We start from the raw sequence: 12390 nt of genomic DNA on the forward strand, positions 1-12390 counted from the left end.
TCCTTGAAGGACAAGATTCATAATTGTTTGCAGCAACACTGAGGGCTTGACACACTGGTCTGTCCTCCCCTATTAGGCACCACCCATGCTCTCAAGAGACTCCTGTCTCTCTATTTGGGAACATAGTGCGACTCCCTAGGATGGGAGTCCAACTCCTTCCCATTCTTTTTGTGAGTTTCCACCCACTGATATAACACACTATGGCAAAATGATCCCTTGCACACTCCTGACAAGCCTGCCCTGACCCAAATCCCTCCCCACTGAAGACCCTAAACCAGTAACCCTTTCTTGTCTATTGCCAAAAGAGCTTTCCCCACATTGTAGTTTCAGCTATGTACCCACGAATCCCCAGTGTTCACCAGCTCCCTCCCCTAACCCTCTCCCAGTTCCATGGACCATTCAACACATCCCCCCACCCTACCCACTAGTGTCACTACACCCCTGCCATGTCCCTTCACTGCACAAGTACAAACGTTCACATTATCATAGATGTTACCTTATGGGCACTGGCTAACAACCTTCTTCTCCCTTTCTATTTCTTGTAAACATATCTTACAAATCTAGCTGTGTGAGTTGCTCAATTTGCTTAATTCTTCTCAGTGAGGTCCTTCAATACCTGGCTTGCTTCAATCAACATAGGCAGCCTACCCAATGGGAGAAAATATTTGGTAACCATATATCTGAAAGGAGTCTAATATCAAGCATATGTAAAGAAATCCTACACCTTGAAAATAAAAAGACAACCCATTTAATAAATGGGCAAGTGATTTGTATAGACACTTCTCCAAAGGAGAAATACAAATGGCTAGAAAGCACATGAAAAGATATTCAACATCACTAGCTATTAGGGAAATGCAAATTAAAACTGCAATGAGATATCATCTTACACCCATTTGACTGGAAGCTATTAAAAAAGAGAGAGACTACAGTAGTAGAGTAGGTGGGGAAGAATGGGAAACCTGGGGCACTGCTGGTAGGAATGTAGAAAGGTGCAGTGATTGTGGAGGACAGTTTGGCATTTGCTTGAAAAACTAACTATAGATCTGGAATATGATCCAGCAATTACACAGTAGGTATATACCCAGAAGAATTGAAAGCAAGGACATGAACAGATAAATGCACACCAATGTACATAGCAGCATTGCTATCACCAAAAGCTGGAATCAACCCAAATACTGATCAACAGATGAATGGATAAACAAATTCTTGAATATGCATACAATGGAATATCACTCATTTGTAAGAAGGAATACAGTACTAACACATGGGATAACATAGATGAATCTTGAGGACCTTATATTTAGTTCTTAATAGCACAATCATACACTATTTGTCCTTTTGTGTCTGGCTTGCTTCACTCAAAGTAATGATTTATACACAGAGAACAGACAACTGGGGAGAGGGAAGAGAAATAAATAAAATAATAAATCTTAAAAAAAATGTCTTGTAGGTTCATCCATGTTGTCATATGCTTCATGACTTCATTTTTTCTGACTGCTTTAAAATATTGCATCGTGTATATACACCACACTTTGTCCATTCATCAGTTGATTGACACTTAGATTGTTTCCAACTTTTGGCAATCATGAATAAAGCCACTAAAAACATCAGGAGGTGGATGTCTCTGTGTGACTGCTCTCAGTTCTTCTGGGTACATAGCTAGTAATGCTATGTATTGCCAGGTCACAAGGCAAGTCTATGTTCAACTTCCTTAGGAACTGACAGGCAGTCCCCCACAGTTGTAGTACCATTCTACACTCCACCAACAGTGAAAAAGTTTCCTGTCTCTCTACATCCTCTCCAACACTTAGAGATTTCTGACTTTTTAATAGTATCCATCCTAATAGGTGTGAAACGATATCTCATTGTAGTTTTTTTAACAAATCAATTTTATTGATACATATTACTAAAGCATAAATCAAAGTATTCATCAGTGGTACTTTGTAGAAACACATAGTTGTGCATTCATCACTTCAGTAATTTTTAGAGTGGTTTCATTATTATAATTATAGTAATAATAATAATAAAAAGAAAACAAAAAATCTCAGCATCTCTCAATCTCTCTATGCTTCCCCTGCTGTATGTAGCTCCTATTCTTTTTCATTTGTTCTAGGTTATTTTTATTTATATTTTGTAAAAACAGTTTTATATATGCAGTATCACCCATATTTGTGTTTTACATGAGGTTTTACTATCTTACACAGCCTCAGATTACAGTTTTTAGCTTTTCTTCTTGTAATGTACATGACCCTGGACTTACCCTTTTCAACCACTGTCAAAGCCATATAATAGCTCTGCTAGTTACAGACACTATGATGTGCTCTCACTGTTTCTATTTATTTCCTAAGATCTACAAATAACCTTTTTACCAATTCTGCAGAGATTAACCCTCAGCTTTCCATTCTCTATCTTCATTCCATTTTCTTGTGACCTGTTTTCCAATTATTAACTCCTTGAGTTTACACAATACATTTAGTTCATATTAGCATAATCATACAGTATTTTTCCTTTTATGACTGGCATGCTTTACTCAAAATAATATCCTCCATGTTCATCCATGTTGTCATATGCTTCATGACTTCATTTCTTCTTACAGCTGCATAATATTCCTTCATGTGCACATGCCACAATTGTTTATCCATTCATCAGCTGATGGACACATGGGTGGTTTCCTACTTCTGGCATTCATGGATAATCCCAATGTGAACATTGGTGTGCAGACATCTGTGTCTCTGCCCTCAGTTCTTGTGGGTATACAGCTAGCAATGATGTTGTCAGGTCACATGGCAAGTCTGTATTCTCTTCCTTAGGAACTGCCAAACAGTCCTCTGCAGTAGCTGTACCATTCTACATTCACACCAACAGTGAAAAAGAGTCACTGTCTCTCCACATCGTCCCCAACGTTTACAGTTTTTTGACTTTTTATGATGGCCAATCTAATAAGTGTGAAATGATACCTCATTTAAGTTTTAATTTGCATTTCCCTAATTGCTAGTGATGTTGAACATTTATTCATGTGTTTCTTTGCCATTTGTATTTCTTCTTCAGACAGTGATCCTTTCAAGTCACTTGCCCATTTTTTAATTGTTTAGTTTGTTTTCTTGTAGCACATATTGAATAACAGTGGTGACAGTAGGTCTCCTAGTCTTGTTCTAGGTCTCAGTGGGGAAGCTTTGTCCTTCCCATTGAATTCAATGGTAGCTGCAGGTTTTTCATATATACACAGTACCATATTGAGAAAGTTTCCTTCTTCCTATCTTTGGAATGTGTTTATCAAGACAAGGTACTGTACTTTATGAAATACCTTTTCTGCATCAATCAAGAAGATCGTGTGATTTTTCTTCTTCAATTTATCAATATGGCTTATTACACCAATTGATTTTATTCTGTTGAACCACCCTCCATACCTGGGATAAAACCCACTTGATTGAGGGTCATAATTCTTTGAATGTACTTTTTAGACTCTGCAAGTATTTTGTTGAGGATTTTTACATTTCTATTCATTAGAGAAATTGGTCTGGAATTTAAAAAAATTTTTAGTATCTTTATCTAGTTTTGCTGTTAGGGTGACGTGGGTTTCATGGAATGAGTCTGGTAGTATTCTTCCCTTCTCGAGTGTTTGGGAAGAGCTTGAGCAAGATTGGTATTAGATCATCTTTGAATGATTGGTAGATTTCACTGTGAAAGCATCTGGTCCTGGGCTTTTCATCTTTTCGATGATTTTGATGACTGTTTCGATCTCTTACAATATGTTGTGCTTTTCTACTTTTTCCAGGGTCAGTATAGGTGGTTCATGTGTTTCTAGGAAATTATCCATCTCCTCAACATTGTCTGGTTTTTTCATATACAGTTGTTCATAGTATCCTCTTATGAGCTCTCTTATTTCTGCAGGATCATAATTAATGTCCCCTCTCTCATTTCTGATTATATTTATTTGTGTCTTCTCTCATTTCTTTGTCAGTCTAGCTAAGGATTTGTTGATTTTGTTGATCTTCTAAAAAAAACCAACTTTTGGTTTTGTTATTTCTCTGTATTGTTTTTTTGTTCTCAATTTCATTTATTACTGCTCTGATCTTTACTATTTTTCCCTTTGCCCTAATTACTCTGAATGTGACAGCATCCTCTGGCTTATAACACATTCATGGCTACCCATTATAGTTAGAATTGGATTAAGTGCTCATTTTAGTTTATGTGGTGAGCAGCCTGTAAATGGCTTCTAAGGATCTCTGCCTCCTGGTTTACACAACTTTGTCTGGAATTAGGGACTCTTCTAATCAAATAATATGAACAGAAAGATGATGTGTCACTTCCAAGATCCATTAAGAAACCATCTGTGATGACTGTCCTGCTAGTTCCCTTTGTTCTTTATGGATGTATGTGTCTATATCTATCAATCCTTCTGTCTCTATCTTTCTCTTACTCTCCCTCCCTCCCTCTTCCCTCATCTGGGAAACAAGCTGCAGCATTACGGGCTGCCTTGTGCAGAGGCCCACATAGAATAAAACAGAGGCAGTGCCTGAAAATGGAAAGGGACCCAGGCCCTCCATAGAAACTGAATCCTGCCAATAATGTGAGTGACCTTGGAGGTGGATCCTTCCCCAGGGGAGCCTCAGCCTTGGGAAGTGTGACAGGGGGTGCCAGGTGCCTCCAGATTAGGTGAACTGGGCCAGACTTGACATTGGATTTGGCAGCAAGTAGATTGTTGGGGATTGCCAAGAACAAAAGTGGGGGTAGAGGTCATGGTGGGGTCCCAGACAGAGGTCATAAACACAGGAGCTGTGGACTGGAAGGCAGGAGGCAGGACAGGCAGCTGGGAAGGGGCAGTTGTCAGTTAAACTGCTGCAGGCTGATGGGGCTTTGTGTGCCCTAAAACTCTAAAGAGGAGGCAAGGGCCAGTGTAATCACCTGAGCCTCCTAATGCAAGGAAGCAGGAAGAAGCCAGAAAGCTTGGAAGCATGAGAAGGACCCCATGTGCCACTGCTGCCCTGAAGAGGGAAGGAGATGTGGAGAGCTTGAGGAACAGAATTTGCCATCCTCCTGAATGACCTTAAAAGTGGACTTTCCCTAGAACCTCCAGGAAAAACAGCCCTGTGCACCCTGGATTTCTACCTGGTAAGACCCTGAGTGGAGGACCCAGCTGAGCTCACCCAGACTTCTGACCCACAGAAGGTGGTGGGTAATAAATGGGTGCTATTTAAAGCCATTACATTTGTGGTAACTTGCTGTGTGGCAAAAAGCCAAAACCAAACCAAAACAAAGAACCACACAAGGCACAATCTGATGCAGGCTACTTGATGGACTTTACCCGAGTGAAACTTGAAAAAAATAAACAGGAAATATCTTCATATGTGTGATCTTACTCCCTTTTTCCTTTTCTTTATTAAAGAAGTGCTTGGTTTACAGAACAACCTAGCATAAAATACAGGATTCCCATCTACCGTGCTAGTATTGACACCTTGCCTCGCTTCAGAATATTTCTTACAATTGATGATGGCACATTTTATAAGTGTACTATTGGCTACAGGCAATGGCTTGACTTAGGGTTCATGCTTCTGTAGTGCAGTGCCATGGATTTTTTGAAAGCCTTTACTGCCATCTATGCAACCTAACATTTCCTTTTCTAACCTCATTCAGATAATATTTCAGTGCTGTTAATTACATTCACAATATTGTGCTCCTCTCACCACCATCTGTTACCAAAACTTTACAATCACCCAAAACAGAGGCTCTGTAGAGTTTAACCCTGGACTTCCTATTCCCCAACCCTACTCTGTTCCCTGTTAACTTTATTCTAGATTCTGATTCTGAGTCCGCTTATTCTATTTATTTCATATCAGTGAGATCATACAATATAGGTACTTTTTGTTGTTGTTTGCTTCCATTGTTTACATTCATTTATTTATTTTTAACTGTTAATCAAATATTTTATTTTTTATTTTATTTTTAATTATCTCTTTAAAAAGTTAATAGCTCATGCAAAATGTTACATTAAAAAACATAAGAAGTTCCCATATACCGCACTTCCCACCCCCCCAATATAGGTACTTTTGCGTCTGCTAATTTCATTCAACATAATGTTTTCAAGGCTCATTCCTTTTTATGGGCTTCTTCACATTGCCAATTACAAAGGAGCATGAGAAAACTTTGTTGAATGATGGATATATTCAATGTCTTAATGCGGCAGTGAATTCATGGATGTAGTAATTTAAAAATTATGTTATGCTCCTGCCTTCAAGAGGTGGAGCTTAGTTCCTCCCCTGTTGAGCACAGGCTGCCCTAGTGGCTCACTTCTAATGAATAGAACATGGCAGAAGTGATGGTGCATCCTGCCAGTGCTAAGTCATAAAAGGCATTGCATCTTCCTCATTGTGCTCTTCCAGGTCACTCACTCTGGGGGAATCCAGCTGCCATGGCATGAGGACACTCAGGCAGCCCTATGAGGAGAGCCATGTAGCAAGGAACTGAGACCTCTTCCCACAGGCATTAAGGACCTGGAACTTTCTGCCCACAGCCCTGACAGTGAGTGATCTTGCCCGGGGATTCTCCAGCCTCAGTCAAGCCTTCAGGTGAGGCTGCCTAACTGAGGTCTTGACTGCAGCTTCCTGAGAGACCCTGAGCCCCAGTCAGCCAGCAAGGCCACTTCTGGATTTCTGGCCCACAGAAACTTGTGAGATAATAAAGCTTTATTGTTTGAAGCTGCTAACTTGGGGATGAATTTTATGTATATATTTATTTTTCTTTTATTGAAGCATATAATTCACACATGGATATACATAAACATTAAGTATATAGTAAAAGTGAACTTACAAAAATAAACATACATAGCATCATACAGGGGTAACATACATCATCCCACCACCAATACCTTGCATTGTTGTGAAACATTTGATACAAACTATGCAAAAGCATCATCAAAATATTCCTAACTGTAGCCCATATCTTGCATTTGGTGTATTTTTCCCAAAATGCACCCTATTTTTACAGTATATTTTTATTACAGAGATTGTGAACTTATAAAACAATCATGCACATTTGTATAATTCCTGTACTAACACACCTTCACCAATATACTACACTGTAGTGGAATATTTATTATGGATTATGAGGTAATACCATCAGACTATTACCATGAGCCATGGTCCATAGCATGCATTTGGCACACTCTTCCCATGTCCACACCCCACCCTCCCATTATCAACACAGTACACCTTTGGCACTGATGCAAGAATATTATGGTATTGCTGTTAACCACCGTCCATAGGTCACACCATTTTTATTTTTCCCATGCTCCCCCACATTCCCACTGCCCTGCACTATTGATGTTCATCTGCTCTAGTTCACAGAAGCACACTCTTCCATCTGAACCATCAACTACTATGTTCATCCACCTCTGAGTTCACTGTGTTAGTTCCTAGATCATTCTCTTGCTTTCTTTCAATTGACATTTACATCCTAGACTACCCTTTTCAGCCACAATCCCATTTTATAAACCAGCTGCTACTCACTCTAATGTGTTACCATCAACTCTATCCATTTCTACACTTTTACATTTTTGCTAATTAAAACTTCTCTATATGTCACCCCTCCTCTTACCTCCTCTTATCTCCTAATGACCTACCCCCTAGGTTTTAAATCCATGAGTTTCTTCTTGGTATTTAGTTCATGTTAATCAGACGATGCAATAGTTATCCTTTTGTTCTGGCTTGCTTCACTTAGCATAATATCTTTGAGATTCATCTATGTTATCATATGTGTCCCAATTTCATTTCTCCTTACTGAAGTAGAGTATTCCATCCTATGTATATATAATATCACATTTTGCTTATCCATTCATTGCTTGATGGATAATTGGGTTGTTTCCATCTTTTGGCAATTGTGAATAATGCCACTGTGAACATCTCTGTGCTAATGTCTGCTCATGTCAGTTTTTAGTTCTTCTGGATATATTCCTAGTAGAGGAATTGCTGGATCATATGGCAGTTTTCTACTTAGCTTTCTGAGGAACTGCTAAACTGTCTTCCACAGAGACTGCACAATTTTACAACCCCATCAACAGTGAAGGAGTGTTCCTTATTCTCCACATCCTCTCCAGCACTTATTGTTCTCTGTTTTTTAGTAATGGCAATTGTATGTGATGTGAGATGATATCTCATTGTTATTTTGATTTGCATTTCCCTAGTAGCTAGTGATATGGAGCTTTTTTCATGTGTTTTTTTGTCCAGTTGTATTTCCTTTTGTAGAAATGTCTATTTAAATCTTTTACCCATTTTTAAATTGGATTGCTTGCTCTTTTAATGAGTTGTATGATCTCTTTATATAGAATGAAAATCAAACACTTATCAGATATATGGTTTCAAATATTTTCTCCCATTGAGTGGGCTTACTTTTCACCTTCTTGACAAAGTCCTTTGAATCATGAAAGTGTTTTAAGTTTGAGATGGTCACATTTATCCATATTTTCTTTCATTGCTTGTGTTTACAGTGTAAGGTTTAAGAATGCACCACCCACCACCAGGTCTTGAAGAGGTTTTCCAACATTGTCTTCTACGAGCTTTATGGTTTTTCCTTTTATATTTAGGTCTTTGACCCATTTTTAGTTAGTTTTTAAATAAAGTGTGACATAGGGGTCCCCCTTGATTCTTTTGGATATGGATATCCAGCTCTCCCAACACCATCTGTTGAAGAGACTGCTCTGACTCAGTTTGATGGCATTGGCAGCCTTGTCAAAAATTAATTGACCATAGATGTGAGGGTCTATTTCTGAATGCTCAATTTTATTATATTGATCAATCCATCTGTCTTTATGCCAGTACCATGTTGTTTTTACCACTGTTGCTTCATAATATGCTTTAGAGTCAGGAAGTGAGAGTCCACCAGCTTTGTTCTTCTTAATGAAGTTTTTTTGGCTATTTAGGACCCCTTACCCTTTGAAATAAATTTTATAATTTGCTTTTCCATTTCTGCAAAGTAGGCTGTTGGAATTTTGATTAGGATTGCATTGAACCTGTAAATCAATTTGGGAAGACTTGATATCTTAATATTTAGTCTTCTAATCTATGAACACAGAATGCAGTTTCATTTATTTAGGCTTTAATTTCTTTTAGCAATGTTTTTATATTTATATTAATATTTTTATTTTTATGTTTATATATTTAGCCATGGGTGCTGAGGAGGAGACCCTCACTGGGAACTATTGGTTCCTCAGAACTGTTGGAGAGTGTGGCTTTTCCATGGTGAAATTAGCATGGACCCTTCTCACTGGTCACAAGACAGCCATGAAAATCATCCAGAAAACTGAAAACTCCGCCAGCCTCTGCATGCTCTCATGAGAGGTGAGCACATTGAAGGCCTTGAAACCTCCAGACATCATCCAGTTGTCTGAAGGTACTGAGAACGTCATGGAGTGGAGTACACCAGAAGAGGAGAACTCTTTGACTACCTCATGGCCCAAGGCCCTCTGTTAGAACAAGAAGCCCAAGAGAATATTCACCAAGCAGTATCTGCTATGCAGAATTGCCGCCTAAGTTTATTGCCCACAGGGACTTGAAAAGAGAAAACCTGCTTTTGGATGCTGCTGAGAATATCAAGGTTACCAATTTTGGCTTAAGTAATACATTTAACATTGACCAGAAACTGAAAGTCTTGTGTGGCAGTCTCTATTGTACTGCCCCCGAAATCTTTAAGGAACACATGTATGATGGGTCGGTCATCGATGTCTGGAGCCAAATAAAATTAATAAGAAAATGAAATAATAATTTTATTTATTTATTTATTTCATTTTTTCTCTACCTTTCTCCCACCCCCCCATGTCTGTATTCTGTGTCCATTCGCTGTGTGTTCTTCTATGTCCTCTTGTATTCTTGGCAGCACCAGGAGTCTCCATCTCTTTTTGTTGCATCATCTTGCTGCATCAGCTCTCTGTGTGGCACCACTCCTGGGCAGGCTGCACTGTTAGGCACAGGGCATCTCAATGTGAGGAGCACTCCTTGTGCATGGAGCTCCCCTAGATGGGGGACACCCTTGTGTGGCACAGCACTCCTTGTGCATGGCAGTGCTGTGTGTGGGACAGCTCACCACATGGGTCAGGAGACCCTGGGTTCGAACCCTGGATCTCCTGTATGGTAGGTAGACACTCTATCAGTTGAGCCATGTCTGCTTCCCATAATAGTTTTAAACATAAGAAATAAAATTCAGAAATTTTTTTTTAAAAAGTTAAAAATTGGGGTTTAAAAAATAATGAAAAATATTTAAGAAAATTTTTTTGACAGTTTGCCTTTCATCACTGTAAGATCTGTTGTCTTATACATACATTGACATTTTCTTCCATTTGTTCACATAGTGTCTTACTTTTTTTCATTTTTGTCTTCAAAGAAGTTTTAGTTCACAGTAAAGTCACATAAAAAATACAATGGATCCCATTTACCCACATCCTCCCTGTTTCCCCTTCCTATATTAATCTTTTTACATGTGGATGATATATTTCTTACAATTGATGAATGTAGCTACTAACCATGGTCAATAGTTTACAGTATGGTTTACATTTTTGATCATACACTTTTATATAATTTGGTGAAATTTAACATGGCCTGTATCTATCATTGCAAGATCATTTAGAACACTTCCATTTCCCCCAAAATACCCCCTGTTCCATCTTCTATTCCTCCTTTCCCCTCAATTCTATAGTTAGCAAAAAAATCAGGAGAGGAACAGTTCAGTGGAGACATTGGTCTCAGCCAGAGGTAACATGACTTCTCAATTTAATAGGAGAGAAGGTGTAGCCAATGTGAGTGATTGCAAGGAATATTTGAAGATGTTATGATATGAAAGGGTAATTTGAAAATTGATGATCCATCTGTTTATTAGGAGGTTATTCTATCTATTAAAAATGAGGCATTAGGTTAGAATAAGCATGATCAAAAGTCATGGAGAAGACTTCATGTATTTATTGAGACCAAAGCAATAATTCAATTATCAAGACACTAGAGTTGCCAGATATATTTGATTGTCACTAGAGTAGTGAGTTTGTGTTTATACCAGGAACAGTATCCTAATCTCATGATGTGTCAGAGGTAATCGTGCAAAAATGCAGGTATTTGGGTCTTGATCACTAGAGGTAGCAGTTAGTACAAGGGACATAAGAAATTAACTGTTGAACTTGTAATGTTGAAATGTATAATTGGATTAAACTAGACAGTGAAAATGAGGAGAGAGCTATGTCAGAGGCTGATGTTTGGTGAGAGGCACGAAGGCATGAGGAGATTCCTGTGAACAAGCCAAAAGGGAGGTGGTCATGACCACAGGGTGTGGCCTCTGATGAGTGATGTGAGATGGGACAGCCCAGGTAAAGTCTAAGTGTAGTGAATAGCATGCCAGGAATTTAAGCTTGGCACACAGGCTGAGCAGCATTCAAATTCTAGCTGTGTAATCTTCTAGGCATGTAATTTGATCATATTATTAAAGTATGGTGTACTTCTCATCACAGCCTTTGTTAAATTGTTTAAGAAAAACAACAGGATTACTGTGACAATAAATTAAGGGAATCTATGTAAATATTTTTCTTTTTCTAGACTTGAGGTAAAAATGGGTGTTTACTTCATTTATCACACATTTACATTTTTGTCCCTTGAATGCAGTTCATTGTTAACAAAGTTTTAAGGGAAGAATTTACAGTTTATAAATGATTAATGCTTTTACACTTATGTATATTTATATATAAATAGAAGGATGTTGCAGCAATATTGATAAATATGGGACAGGATTTCAGCAAGCATTTTCTTAAAAGATCAGATGGGCAAACACCCGTCCATCCTATATTTTCTGAGTCTCTTTGTCCTACAAGGATTGTGTCTCTAGGCACAATATTATAATCTATGTATTTCTGCTAATTTCTAATAAATGGTATTTTCAGAGCTGGACTAGGAGGATGGGTGACATTGGTCACTCCAAATGAATACATTTTTAACTTATTAACTCCTTCATGAAATAGATTTTAATTTGCATGAATGATATCCAAATGTACAGGAGAAATATATAAAAGTCAGGTTTCAGAGAGTGATAATTCTTGAAATCCCAAGTGGGACAACCAAAATAATTTAGGGAAAATGTATATAGAAGGACAGGAACTGGAAGGATTGAAATGGGTGGTTTCCAGAGGACTGGGAGGGACACTGGTGAAACAATGAAGTCCCAATGTATGCAACAACATGGATGAATCTTGAGGACATCATGTTGAATGAAATAAGTCAGATGCAAAAAGACAAATCTTTTATGGCCTCAGTAATACAAACTAATAAGTAAACTCATGGAGCTAAGATCTAGAGCATAAGTTACCAGGAGATACAATGAGGATAGATAATGGGGAACTGATACTTAATGTGTGCAGACTTTTTA

This window comes from Dasypus novemcinctus (genome assembly GCF_030445035.2).
Source record: "Dasypus novemcinctus isolate mDasNov1 chromosome 8 unlocalized genomic scaffold, mDasNov1.1.hap2 SUPER_8_unloc_2, whole genome shotgun sequence".
NCBI lineage: Eukaryota > Metazoa > Chordata > Mammalia > Cingulata > Dasypodidae > Dasypus > Dasypus novemcinctus.